A 15,140-nucleotide genomic window follows, 5' to 3' on the forward strand; every position below is an offset into this window, starting at 1 on the left:
CAAAGCGGGACTATGTTAGGAAGCGACTCCTCTCAGCAACACTGTTTAGCTCAGCATTCCTCTCTTTGACAGAGCAACACCTAAGTGAGAGGGGGTTAGACAGCTAAGTCCTGCATGGTGGGTAGGTTGACGTGCGTCTGACAGTCACCTGTAAGAGATTAGGGAGACAGTGGAGTGGTGGAGTGTGCCGGGGTCCTTCAACCAGGAAGCAGCAGCTGCTGGAGCTAATTAAAGGCAAAGTAACACAGCCCTGCTCAGACCCACTTCAAACACTTCTCTACATGCCAGCCTGGAGTCCCATCTCTGGGGTGTCGGGCCTAGAGGGGTCCTCCGTGACCTGCTGCAGGCGCATGCTGGGCCCCGGGTCTGACCTGAGGACCGGGGGGTGAGCCTGAGAGGATGAGGGGCACTGTGGGTTGCACCTAGGCCTGACTTACCTGGGACTGGATGTCTGCATGCTGGAGTGTGGCATGTGGCTGTATGGGCGTCGGTAAGGGGACATTGACCTGCACAGCAAAGAGAGAGAGGGGGCATAGGTGAAAGGTCGGGAGCAGAGGGGAGGCTTAGGAAAAACACACATCAGGCACATTGATTAAACATAATCAGAGGGACAAATGCGCTGGAACAGAGGCAGAAACAGATGCCGTTTAGATGTTCTAAAGAAACTTAAGCCTGACCTAAACATGTTGTCTTTGTAAGGATTTTGCTTAATGTAAAACCTTGCCTTAATTAACAAGATGTCGACTGACTTAATAAGATACAGATACAATCTACAATGACAACATACAGCCTTTATCGGCTGACACGAGATCATTTTGAAAGGATGCCGTTTGCCCAAATCAAAGATGGCAGTACAGAATTCCTATCGTTCCAGTCAGAACTACTGACGAATGCTGGAAAGCAAGTAAGGTATGAACACAGAAATGTGCTGCTCTGCCAGAACTCCAAACCCATTGAGGCAAAGTATAATACTTCAAGACACGCAACTCAATATGGAAGTAGGAATCTTTGAATCTCTCTTCCGTTTCCTTTGAATCTGTCTATCAATCACTCAATGCTTTTGAGGGAAACATAATGGAATCAAAGCTATGGCGAATCATCCATCATCCACCACACGTTATGTTGCACTGAAAATATGAATCAAAGTCAGTGGGATAAGTCAGAACTGTCGTAAAGCAAAGAGAATAATTCTGACACCTCACACAACCTCCCACCACAACTCTTTAGAGATGTCAAAAATCAAGTTGTTCTTTTAACCCAGATTCAGTCTTTTCTTGCAGCACACATTCGTTCTTTGTAGTTTTCTCTTGCCACACATATGCATTATGAGCTTTAAGAATCATAGTGTTACACTGTTGTTACACTCTTATGCCACAGCGTTGTTGACTAGGCCTACTCATTTCTGATTGGCTTGAAGGGCATTCTTTATTTCTCTAATGAACGGTAATAACCAACGGTGTTGTCAAACATTCTTACATGTTCTATGTTTGAGCTGCCTTTGAAAGCAAAAATCTAATTGAAAACATTATTGGCGTTGTTGAATTCGATTTTCATAATAGCAAGCCAATATTTAGGAAGACGGATGATTTGGTTAGCTAAGCTAGCAAGTCTGTTTGTTTGGTTACCAAGGCAACCACTGTAGCTGTACTCTGGGTCGATATTCACAGTAATAGTAAGGAATTCCCCTTGACCAAACCCACAAATTGGTGAAAACAAACATTCTTTTTTATTGACCCCCATTGTAAAAGAGCCAATTCCATCATTGATTTTTAGTTATATAGAAATAACAAAACATGCCAAAAATCTGCTGTGTTGTTTAATGTACAGTACCAATCAAAAGTTTGGCCACACCTACTCATTCATGGGGTTTTCTTTATTCTCTTTATTTTCTACATTGTAAAATAATAGTGAAGACATCAAAACTATGAAATAACATATATGGAATCATGTAGTAACCAAAAAAGTGTTGAACAAATCAAAATATATTTTATGTTTGAGATTCTTCAAAGTAGCCATCCTTTGCCTTGATGACTTTGCACACTCTTGGCATTCTCTCAACCAGCTTCATGAGGAATGCTTTTCCAACAGTCTTGAAGGAGTTCCCACATATGCTGAGCACTTGTTGGCTGCTTCACTCTGCGGTCCAACTCATCCCAAACCATCTCAGTTGGGCTGAGGTCGGGTGATTGTGGAGGTCAGGTCATCTCATGCAGCACTCCATCACTCTCCTTCTTGGTCAGGCCGTTACACAGCCTGGATGTGTGTTTTGGGTCATAGTCCTGTTGAAAAAGAAATTATAGTCTCACTAAGCGCAAACCAGATGGAATGGCATAATGCTGCAGGATGCTGTGGTAGCCATGCTGGTTAAGTGTGCCTTGAATTCAAAATAAATCACAGACAGTGTCCCCAGCAAAGCACCCCCACACCATCACACCTCCTCCGTGCTTCACGGTGGGAACCACACATGTGGAGATAATCCGTTCACCTACTCTGCGTCTCACAAAGATACAGCGTTTGGAACCAAAAATCTCACATTTGGACTCATCAGACCAAAGGACAGATTTCCACCAGTCTAATGTCCATTGCTCGTGTTTCTTGGCACAAGCAATTTTCTTCTTCTTATGGGTGTTCTTTAGTAGTGATTTCTTTGCAATTAGACCATAAAGGATTGATTCATGCAGTCTCCTCTGAATAGATGATGTTGAGATGTGTCTGTTACTTGAACTCTGTGAAGCATTTATTTGGGCTACAATCTGAGGTGCAGTTAACGCTAATGAATTTATCTTCTGCAGCAGAGGTAACTCTGGGTCTTCCTTTCCTGTGGAGGTCCCAATGAGAGCCAGTTTCATCGTAGCGCTTGATGGTTTTTGCGACTGCACTTGAAGAAACATTCAAAGTTCTTGAAATTTTCCGGATTGACTGACCTTCATGTCTTAGAGTAATGATGGTCTGTCGTTTCTCTTTGCTTATTTGAGCTGTTCTTGCCATAACATGGACTTGGTATTTTACCAAATAGGGCTATCTTCTGTATACCACCCTTGTCACAACACAACTGATTTGCTCAAACGCATTAAGAAGGAAATACATTTCACAAATGAACTTTTAAGAAGGCACACCTGTTAATTGAAATGCATTCCAGGTGACTACCTCATGAAGCTTGTTGACAGAATGCCAAGATTGTGTATAGTAGGCTACACGTAGCTATGTGTGGAAAACATTTAATCACAGGTAAGATATTTAACTTGTTTAGTATAGTCTGTTTGCAACTTCACTCACTGTATAGTCTGTTTGTTTTGTGTTGTTGGTCTTCGCTAGCTAAATGTTCAGGTCGGTAGCTAGCTAGCACTCTATCACGTGGCTGCTAGCACCGTCATGAAAAGGGGCATCCTGACAATAATACAGGGAATCCTTACAATATTACATTTTTCTAAGTCTTGAGAAAGCTCATGTCACGACTTCTGCCGAAGTCGTTGCATCTCCTTGTTCGGGCGGTGCTCGGCGTTCGACGTCACCGGTCTTCTAGCCATCATTGATCCATTTTTCATTTTCCATTGGTTTTGTCTTGTCTTCCCACACACCTGTTTTCAATCCCATTCATTACCTGTTGTGTATTTACCCTCTGTTTCCCCTCATGTCTTTGACAGAGATTGTTTATCGTCAGTGTAGTGTTTTTGTATAGGTGCGCGTCGGGTCTTCGTCCCCATATTTATTTTATTGTTAATTTGTCTATTTAGTGTTATGGAGCATGTCACTTGGACTTTATTAAAAGACTCCATTTTACACTCCGTTTGACTCTCCTGTGCCTGACTTCCCTGCCACCTATACACATATGCCTGACAGCTCAGGAGTTGAAAATTAATCTTTAGACATGTTGTACTTTTCTTAAATGTAGTTTTGTAATTGACTAAAACAAGCAGACAACAAGAAAATTAGATAGTTCTACTGGGACTATCTAATGAACTTGATAGCTACTTCATTGGGTGTTTAGCACAGTTCTACTGGCAAATTAACACATTTCTAGCGGCAAATGTGTTAAATTATAGGTGTGGTATAAGTGGGATAATCAACTCGGGGCTCCATGCGTTTTTGGAAAAGAATATAACTCTGCAGAAGGTCAGTGGCACACACCTTAAACGTTGTGCATTATTTCCAGAGAACGCATAACTCCTCGTTGATTATCCCTTACTTAATACAAGCCTATAGCATCATTACCATATTTTTGAATAATAGTGACTTGATTCTGTTCGCATCAGATGTTATAGATGAGAACCATTACAACAAACCAAAACTCTCAAATATATTCTGTCCCTTGACGTAAATAAATCTTTCTGATAAGCGATAAAAATGTATATTTCCTTCAGATTTACAATACTTTACAATACTTTCCTTGTCAATGCTATATTATACATAGACATTTCCATATGGCCTCAATTTTGTGTGGCGAAAGAAGGTGAATCGACTGCACGATAGAGGTAAAGGGCGAAATAACATAGCTGGCAATCTCCGCCATCGATTCGTAACAGAAAACTAGGCTAGGAGGAGCGTGACAGAATGGCGTGGGCGGCATCTCTCAGCGGTGTCTGTGAAGTGGACTGCTCTGGGCCCTTTACCGAGGCACTGTGACACCCAGGGCTACCCCTGCTGCGTCCTACCGGCAGGTGTCTGCAGCATGGAGACATGGTGTCTCTCCCTGGGGAGCCCCATACACCACACCACAGCCGCACGTGGGCCACCTGAAACAGGCATCCGCCTCCACCAGCCACACGGCAACCAAACCAGAACCCCACAGGCCGACACGCAGGCAAGCAGGCATGACTTTCTGTCTATCTATCCGCATGTCAGTCAGATCCAATAATGACATTCACCAAGCTGCCTCCATCTTGGGAGGCGATCACACAACATAGCTTATACAGGTGCACGCAGTCAGTGTTCCTTTTCATCACTGTGCCAACAGAGTAGAAAAAAAGTGTTCCTTTTTTATGTTGCACAATGACAGCGAGAATAATTCAAGTCAGCTTATGTGGTGTGGTGGATATTCTTGTGGGCCTGCCGAGTGCTAGAAGGCCTGAACCAGACGGTAGAAAGCCCCTTGACTGGATTCCAGGCCCTAATAGTATTCTGCCACTCTGGGCAGCCAGCTTTTTCCTGTTGTGTAAAATAGAGCGAAGGCAACTTTCCACTTCACGTCTTTATGGCTTCATGCTCCGAGCGGCTGGCTTTGTGGAATCGTGTGCTGTGCTCTTTCAGCGGGCCGTCGTGTGGTCTCAATCTCTTTACACGATTCACTGCCAGCCTCCTCTCCTTTCTACCAGGCCTCCCAAAACTGTGTAATCAGCAGATGTCTTTATAGAGGAGCCCACTGCCGTGTGCTGCACACCCTGCCTGCTTTGCCAATTTCAGTTTGGTGATTTCTTTCCCCTTTCTCTCACATGATTATTCTTTCAGGCCCAGCAGCAATGTCGATTTGGTTCTTAATGTTCCCTGAAGTCACGAAGTACTGCTTCCCTCAGCACCGTCGAGCCACAGAGCCAAAGGATATAGCTAGTCCTGAGTGAGCCTAGGTTATCACAATGCTATCAGCCACTACTGTCTCAATGTAATACCCCATTCAACAGCGCTCTATGACCTTGATAAGACAAACCATTAACGATGGAGTTGTATTTTCATTGGTCATGCTCACGGGGATGTATCTCAGTTCATAATCTCTGACGTCACAGCTATATGGATGGAGATGTTATCTGGTGTTACCAGTGGAAGGACAACACAGATCATTTCTTATTTGGTAATTGAGACTGTTTTACTAGAACAAGGACACTGTGTTGTACAAAACACATCAAATGCAATTCTGAAATTTAAGGATAAAAATCTACATCCAATGTTTTTCTAAATTGTTGATTAATGGGCACAGACCTATTTAGAAATATAGAGTTATGTTCGATTGATCTTCATTATGTTCTGCCCAAATAATTTGATGACACCAAATTCAAGCACGTCATTCACGAAAAAATTGCAATAACAGCGGCTTTATCAGAAATGTAGAAAATGTAACTGCGGGAACACCACATTTGCAGTGTTTATTACACAGTGAAATCATGTTGTTTGGCTTTTAATTTATACATTAACACTATGCAAATCATATACTCTGCTCATGTAAATGGTAATGGTCTCCTCTTGTTATGGTTGTGGTTACCATGTGGTTTTGGTTACCATTCGGTTTGACCTTTGTTCTGTGTAGGAGACCAGTACAGTACGTAAGACAGCATCTCCGTGAGGTCTGGCTTTGACCACAGGAGACCGTACACAGCCGGGCACCACCTGGGCACCATCAGGGCACCACCTGGGCACCATCAGGGCATCAACATGGCATGTGTTCTGTCTGCCACCATCATCTGTATAACTGGGTGAAAGTGGGAAAGTCACAGGCCTGCTAGTGTTGGGTAGTATGAAATGAGCTGTCAAATTACCAATATTCCCAGTCTGTTTGGTAAATTGGGCCATAAGATGTAATGGAGAGGGATGTCTCAACAGGGATACAGTCAAAGACATGTATTGTTCCAAATTAATATTTAGTTTGCAATCACTGCAGGAAAATATTTCCCCCCAAAAATTCATTATAAATTGAAATACTGTCACTCACATGGTTATTCAATGTCTAATTACGTTTTTACAACCAATGATAATATTTCTGTCAATTGCAACCTAATACGGCACCTGACCTTTTTGACAATCCTGTTAACAACAACAACACGAGATCGCTTTTTATAAATCGCATGATTTGACGTAATGGCTGAAAGCAGGATGTGGCTGTGTGTGTGTGTGTTGGGTGGTTGTATAAATGTGTTATTATATCTTCCTAGCCTGGGGTTCACTGAAAGCAAACAAGCATCAAAACCTTGTATGTTTCTCTTGTCAAACCCCTGGGCACCGCACACTCAGAGTTTCTAGCACAACTATAGAGGGGGGAAAAAACGCTGCTATTGAAATGACCTGAAACAGCAAACCACATTGTTCTCAGGAGACTCTCAGCACAGATACTTTCAAAAGAAACATGAAATACATAAATTCAATCAAACGGATTACAATGACGAAAGGGAAGCGGCCTAAACATTTGCATTGATAACTGGATATGCGGTTGGTTACAGCATTCCAAACGAGAAGAAATAATACTGAAAAGAGATGTATCAACTCATTACAGGCGTGATTTAATGCTACCACAACACCTTGGTTAATACATGTTGCTTTGTGTTGTGTTGCACAAGCTACATTGCTGACTGCTTCCTGGCTAGGCTACGTAGCTCCAAACGCAACACAGACTTTCCTACAGTAGGCTATGACATTGGGATGGTGCGCCGAGGTCAAAGCGGTCCGTCTTCCTCTCTGTTGTTGCGCCTGCCTGTGGATAGGAGGGGTGCAGGGGGTATCTCTTTAATATCGATGCTCCAGGCTCCCAAAAGCTCATCCAATGTTAATGTTGCATTAACTTGCAGAGCCACTGAAACGTACTTCTAACCCTGCCCCCCTCATCAGCCATGTTTGTTTTTGCTCGCGTTGCGTTATCAAAAGGCTAACTGATTTACAGCGCCTCCTGCTGCTGCCCGGGAGGAAACTTTCCCGCCTGGAATTAGGAATTCAGCCCTCAGATTAAAAGGTAATCACAACAGTCTGTCGCAGCATGTTTCAAATTTGGATTATTTAGTGTTTTATTATTTAGCAAAATAGGCTGTGGTACGCTCTTCCCATGATATCTCAGAAATAATTCAATGTTCCGTCATTTTTGCCATGGCCAACTTTTGAAAGTACTTTAGAGATTGTTGGAGCAGGGATGGGTCAGTGCCTTGTTTGCGGCCAAATTTGTTTTTGCATTTTCTGCCCCCTCATTTTCAAAGACTCAATAGTCAATTGAGTTGAAGGTGTGAGTAAGAATGCACAGACTTCCATTGTCTAAGAGTGATCAAAGGCTCATTTAAGACATTTTAGTAAGTGAGCATGGTTTTACATGGTTTCAGGGCAGAACAGAGCACTCTGCAATCATTAATTAGTTATAAGAGGACTATGGTGGTGATAGTGGGCCGACTAAATGCCTGCCTAGAATAGAGGTCCTTCAGAGCACTGCTGGCGTTCCTCTTGCTCTGGGTCAGGCTGTGGGTCTGCCCCCAAGCTGCCTGTCAACATGAACTGAGGAATGGGTCTGAGGAGGGGCACAGGGGAGGGGTAGTGGTGACTCCTGGGGCTGCCGCTACCGGGAGGTACCCATGCCAGCCGTGCGTAAGGATGAATAAAGACGACACACTGGCAGGACCCCGTCACCCCGGCAACAAGATGTCACCATAAACAAGCTGCAGGACGTTGGCAGGCACTTCCTGGTTATATAATGGCGACCCATTTTTCCGAAAGGAAGATTATGGGCCCTGCTCAGGGGACATGGGCAAATTAAAATGGCAGGCGAAAAACGTGAAGTTATATAACCCTTCTTTTGTTGTCCTTGAACGAAGATCGGCTAAAAATACCACACACTCCCTGTATTTACCCCCCATGCACTGTCTGACGTCAACTGCCGTCATCTCCACTCCCCGTTTCACACAACAAATGGTGCTATTAACCCTGTAGCACAGGTGTTAAGACTGTTTACATTGATCCAAGCAGTTACGTGTTCGTGAAAACATGCCCCTTACAGTACTCCAAGGTTATTGAATTGCCTGGTTTTGTCAGCTGCACCTGCCCCTTTCCATTCTCCTCTCTGAGGTGTGGAAGTGGAACCAAGTAAACAGGTCACCAGTCACATGTGGCCCTGACAAATATACAGAATGACAGGAAACAGACACTAAAGCAATTACTGAAGTATAGTGACACTATTGTGGGGCCATATGCTATTGGTGTTAAAATGGCTGAACAGGCAATACCACAGGCGCCAAGTTCAACTACATATTTATTGTGTGAAACCCCCCCCCCCCCCCCCCACACACAAAAAAACAATAAGAAGACACCAGTATGTTATTAAAGCTATTAATACTAATATGCAATTTTTAAAAACATTTTAGTAATTTGGCAGATGCTCTTATCCAGAGCAACGTATAGTAGTGAGTTCATGCATTTTCCTACTGGTCCCTCATGGGAATCAAACACATGACCTTGGCTTTGCAAGTGCAATGCTCTATCAACTAGGCTACCAACTGAGCAACACCTATGCTCAGTTGGGTTTGAATCTCGCGCTTGATTACCTGTCTTCTACAAGACAGTCAAACAGCGGTGTCCTTCAGTAGGCGCCGTCATTTTAGCTCCATGTTTCTCCTTCTGTGTTACAGTGAGTCCTACTATGACAGACGAATTTACCTCAGTAAGTATACTCTTAATAGTTATTAATATGTTGATTTGCTAAACAAGGTAAAAAAACTGTCGGTTATCCTTTCGCTGACCGTATCACATGTACATGCCATTTGGCACTGGCTCACATTTAAAACCAAATGGAATACGTAGTAACTGCAAAACACCTCATGGAAAAAATTTTGGAACAGCATTTTTTAAATTTATTGCCGCACCTGCTAATGCATCAGAGCGTTAGCTTTTTGAAGCATTTTCCTTTCGTTATTTTTATGGGACATTACATCAGAAAGCAAAATAAATATTTTTCCAAGGATTGCTTTAAATTTTATTTGTGAAAGGTACTATATTGGTTTACTACCTGCGACCACATTGTTGCATTTTATGTTTATACATGAGTTTGAATTTACTGAGAAACAATAATAAATATTTGTCAATATGTTGTTTCTGATTTGAATCACATTACATGATTTCCATTAATGTGTTTATTGATATTTTATCATTATATATCATTATATATTATATATATATTATGAAATACATGTTCTCTCTATTTGATTCATCTGACTGTGGATTGCTATCAGATCAGTGTAAAATCAAGAGGTATCAGATATTAGTTTCACAAAACAAGCATTTCGCTACACTCGCAATAACATCTTCTAAATATGTGTAAGTAACCAATAAAATGTGATATTGAAATGAATCCCACACAAATAACAAACAGTCTCCCACAAAGAATAACCTCTTATCTCACTAAGAATTTTTTTTCTTGTCTCAAAACTCAAATGATCCAAAAATAGAAAGGTGAATGTCCTTCAAGAGGGCATTATGCTGTAATTATTAAGTTCACCGAAACACATCAGTAATATTGAAGCCGCATAATAAAATTTAACGAATCGCTGCATCCCCCAAAATAATTTTATACAAATGTTTAGTTCATTGTACTTTTAAAATTATTTTTAAATTCAGATACATTTATTGACTAACTTGAAAACTGATACAATGGGTTTATACGATACAGTAAAAATACATAAGCAAGTATGAATACATCAGTTTGGAGTAATTGTATATATATATATTTATTCATCTGAAATCAATTTGATATTATTATCCTTGAAACAGAATACAATCCAAGTTGTTATGTAAGTTTAGCCAACTTCGGAAGAATGTGTAAAAATGTAGGTCTGTACATGTACGTCTATACAGACACAACACCCTCAATTGTCACTGTATTGTGGCTGCTGCTAGGGTTGAAAGGGTAAAATACACAGCCATTGCTCACCAATGAATATCCAGTTTTATTTGCTAGCAATCTATAAAAGTTTCCTGCGAGCAATGAGCCTGCGTTTAAACCAATTATTGCACAAAATGCTAGAAGCTGAAGAAACAGGAAAGAAAGAGCCTTATCCAGCACACAGATAAACTCATCTGGCCTTACTGTCAAAGAGAGCCCTAATGAGTTTTCATGAGACGACCAACACACAAGACAGACACACTTCTCAACGTCTTTGCTTCTAGGCAACTCATTAGCCTTTTGGTTAAGGTACACACGAACATGTTTTTGAAATAATGAAACAGAATCATTCCTAATGAATACGTTTTTGTGACAGTAACTCTGATTCCACTTTAGAATAGTGTCCCTAATACCTATGGTAGTTAGGCAGGTGCAGTGTAGCACTAGCCTATTAGGGTAAAGACATTTGAAAAGTAAGTGCATAGTAAAGACAAGCTATGAAACAGACCTATTACAATGAGCAATGTAATAGCGAAGGTTTATTATTCTAAACATGCATAGCTTTTGATTGGTGAGAGCTTTCTGTACATCACACAATGCATGCAGATGCAATGCTAAGATACACGTCATCCAGCATTGTTTGAAAGTTTTATAGCTTATGTCAGACAATTTCTCTGAAAGACTGAAACATCAATAAAGATGCAATTATTACGCACTTTGCCTTTGTTTCTTTGTTTGCATTTTATATTACCATCTGTCTGTGAGTTTTCTTTTCATTATTTCAATTGTTTTCTGTTTGTAAAAGTTTATGGGCGGCATCAAAAGAACGAGAAATTCATTAGCTATTTCAAGTTGGCATCTAATTGGGAGTTTATTTTATTTCCAGTGAGGCACATTATTTCTTCAAGGGAAAAAGGCAATGAATGGATGACTCTTGAGTCATAATCCAATGACATTTAATGAATTGAGAGAATCAACTAAGTCCGAGACTTGATCAAAACTGTCAGCCAACTCAGATGTTTCTCTCTGTGAGATTGAAATGTGAAACATCTCAGAGTTTTGTGAAATGAAAGCACACCATCTGTCTTTCATACGTTCATCTGTAGAGGGGACATTACACTCTCTCGTCAGTGTTTCCCCCATAGTCATCATGACTCTTTACAGTGGCCCTCCAAGTAACAATGACACACATCTTCATTTCTTTATCAATCTTTTGTGTCATTCTCGGTTTCGATTTTTAGCAGAGTGCTCGTCGTTTTCTTACAAGTTCAAGCAGACACTCGTTAGCATCATAATCAAGGCACAGGGTATTATATCGGTCCGTTCAATTTATTTGGTGCTATTTCAATGATAGCGGGCAATATTCAATATATTACAATGCAATATATTTTGGGAAAATGTAAAGTGTTGTAAGTGTTAAGTGTTATACTTGAACATGGATGATAAACACAACAGTAATATCCTATGTCTTTAGGTGAAACCTAGCACCTAACATCCAGTTTTTGGTGGCTAGGATGAAAAATGTGGACTTCTCTTTCGCTATTATATTTCAAGGTATTCATTCAGAAGTGTTTCCTTAATATTCTCCATAGCCTACTGTACCATGTGTACACCATAGAGGACACCTCAAATGCTCACTGTGCATGAGTTCCCCTCTCCTTAGTAGCTATAGCCCTCGAAATCTAAAAGGAGTTACAGAAAGTTAGCTACCTTATCCGTTTCATTCTCTATTACAAAGACAAACGACTCTCACATGATTTCCCAAAGTTAACCTATCTCGTGGGGAGAAAAAAGGGTAAAGAATTTGGAAAGCTTTTCTAGTTTCAAACTATGAACGCTTTCAAGTACAAAGGCTCAAAGAGACTTTCATATGCTGTCATATTTTACAAATACATAGGATTTAATGAAAGGAGGGACTTTTTGGAAGAGTGCCTCCATATTCCTAATTCCCAAGTAAGGTTGCTAGGCTAACATTGTTGCTAGCATGCTTTGGCTATTGACGTACAGATACCAGTATTCACATTACAATTTTCTGAAGATGTATTTCAGTAAACCTCCACTATAGGCTTTTTCCCCTTCCACTTTCATTTGAAAATGTTGAAATTATGATCCATCTCAAGACATAAGTCTGAATATAGACATATTGTTTGATATCGTAATCAACTGAAATGGGGTGCGGAAATGATTCAGTCTGCCCTTCGCAACGTATTGTAACTATCACTGTTGCGAAGAGATACTTCTCTTTAAGGATGAATGGAGCTTGTTGCTGGTGCAGAAGGTAGATACTGTACATCAGCAAATTGTTTTTAGTGAGGACTAACCGAGTAAGTTATCTAACTGTGGGTGGGGTAAATGTTCAAAAAAATAACATACTGTATGGGCTCAGCTTTTGAGATTTTTTTTTGGGGGGGGAAACATAGGATCCACGTATCTACAATTTAATACCCTCTCAGACTCTCAATTCCAAAAAAGTATGTTACACAGACAACAGGAAAACAACATTCAGTATATATACGCTGCATCTTCTTCCTGCTCTTTCAGCTGCTTAGCACCATGGCGACCATTTTGTAAGCATTCAACTGTATCCATTCGGCTGTTTATGGTCCTGCCTTTCTCCCTTTAAATAATGATCATCAACTATATTCGTAATAGCAAATACGTAGAAGTATTTCTATTATAGTATGTTTTTGAGGCATTCGCCCCGATATACGGGGAGTGGGTAGAGTAGACTATGTAACGTATGTGCACAATGGCACAAATGCCTCCCCGCAACGTTTCCATTTCCTGCTTAGAATGTTCCAGACGGTATTGAGTAATAGCCTGCCACATGGCTGTCACACAACCACACACACACACACACACACACACACACACACACACACACACACACACACACACACACACACACACACACACACACACACACACACACACACACACACACACACACACACACACACACACACACACACACACACACACACACACACACACACACACACACACACACACCCCAACACACACCCACAACATGGGATGAGCTGATCTCCTCCTCTGAGTTGACTCAACCACCCGCTGCCACCACCGCCCCACCCTGACAACATACACACCAAACCACGGGATGTATAGACCAAGCTGTCCAGAGGTGACCTTGGGTTTGTTTACTTCAATGGAGATCAACTGAGCTGTGAAAGACTGGACCAAGGCCCTTCCCTAGCAGCTCATTTATCAACAGTTGTAGAATATTACCAAACTCTATGTGCCTACGGTAGATCCGCTGTCAGGTTCTCTAGGTAAGTAGGGCCGTTGGTAGTGAGGTACCCACATTGTTCTTCCTCAGACAGCTGCTCCAAGCATGGATTTTGTAGCTCTGGACAGATGTGTTGGAAATGAAACATTTTGGTAAATGTACTCTTACATCATTAACGGCTCCCAACCCTTTGAAAATGTGAAATTTACATATCCATGATCAATTAGTTATAGGTCTTCCAATTAGCCCCTATTTTTCAACATCCCCAGGATATTTTCTTGGAAATCAATACATTTTTTATACACTTTTTCTCCCATGGTAACAGTTGGACCAATGTATCATGAGAATAAGAGAATATCCGTGCCATCTATTTTTGTGTCTATTTTATGAAGCTGCCTCTGAAATAAAAATATGCCTCTGGACGAAGCAGGTTAATATATAGAATACATTCACGGTGCTACGGTAAATATGTCTGCCTTGATAATTAACACGCTAGCTTTCAATCTATTGTGCAATCAGGACACGCCACCAACACTGCAATGCTACAACGAGACAGCCAACCGGCAGCCGACGTCTTCACACCCATCTAGCCCTCTGAACCATCCAATGAAGCCAGGTTGTCACCAAGTAATATGGATGTTACGGCCCTCCCTCTGTCCATAGCAGCCTAGCCCAGACCAGTTGTATAGCCCTGGACATTCAGACACTAGTCAGAATACAACAGGTCCTCATAGAGACACTGACCACTGTCCCCAGACCTGCATTAACACCCAGAGAGGGTAACTCACCTCGGTGCTGCGGCCATCTACACTGCTACAGTCTGTGGCTACCAGAGCCAGACCGGGCCGGTGTCGGTAATGTCCAGTGTGTCCAAGATATGTGAGACCAGGATAAGGTGTCTGTGATGGACTAGAGGCCCAGTACTGGGTATTAGATGCTTAGAGAGAGCCCACCATTGCTCCCCTGACCACCTCGCTAACCACTAAAGAAAGCCAAAATCCCTTTCAGGTTGATAGTCTGACACTGGACTGTCCCATACATCTGAGCAGGCCAACCCGGCACCGCATGGCACCGGCGGGGAACGCCATGGGAGTGGCGGCCGGGGCGGCTCTGGTGAGGTTTTTGGGGAAGGATTATGGATTGAGACGTACAACTGAGAGGCTAGAGTTACACTTTTCATTCCCACTTCGAGGGGGTCTTGGCTGCCTGGAAGCCAGTCAGATTTGTGGAGACTTTCTCCCCCCTCAAAAATTATCTTAATTCCACATTGGACTAGTCTGGGTTTATCTGATGATAATTGTTTTTGATATGGAAAATGCTTGAAAATTATTTGGCCAA

At 41.7% G+C, this 15,140-nt stretch overlaps 1 long non-coding RNA gene across 2 annotated transcripts in view; it reads right to left on the reverse strand.

Moving 5' to 3' along the window:
- Positions 1–14,759, reverse strand: part of LOC135526329 (uncharacterized) — a 35,185-nt gene extending 20,426 nt beyond the window's left edge. For both annotated transcript variants that reach the window (XR_010453282.1, XR_010453283.1), the window contains exons 1-2: positions 14,591–14,759; positions 438–506 (exon numbers count right to left, since the gene is read on the reverse strand). This is a non-coding gene — a long non-coding RNA (uncharacterized LOC135526329). The remainder of the gene's footprint in view (positions 1–437; positions 507–14,590) is intronic.
- Positions 14,760–15,140: the final 381 nt, after the last annotated feature.

This window comes from Oncorhynchus masou, chromosome 32 (assembly GCF_036934945.1).
Source record: "Oncorhynchus masou masou isolate Uvic2021 chromosome 32, UVic_Omas_1.1, whole genome shotgun sequence".
Classification (NCBI taxonomy): domain Eukaryota; kingdom Metazoa; phylum Chordata; class Actinopteri; order Salmoniformes; family Salmonidae; genus Oncorhynchus; species Oncorhynchus masou.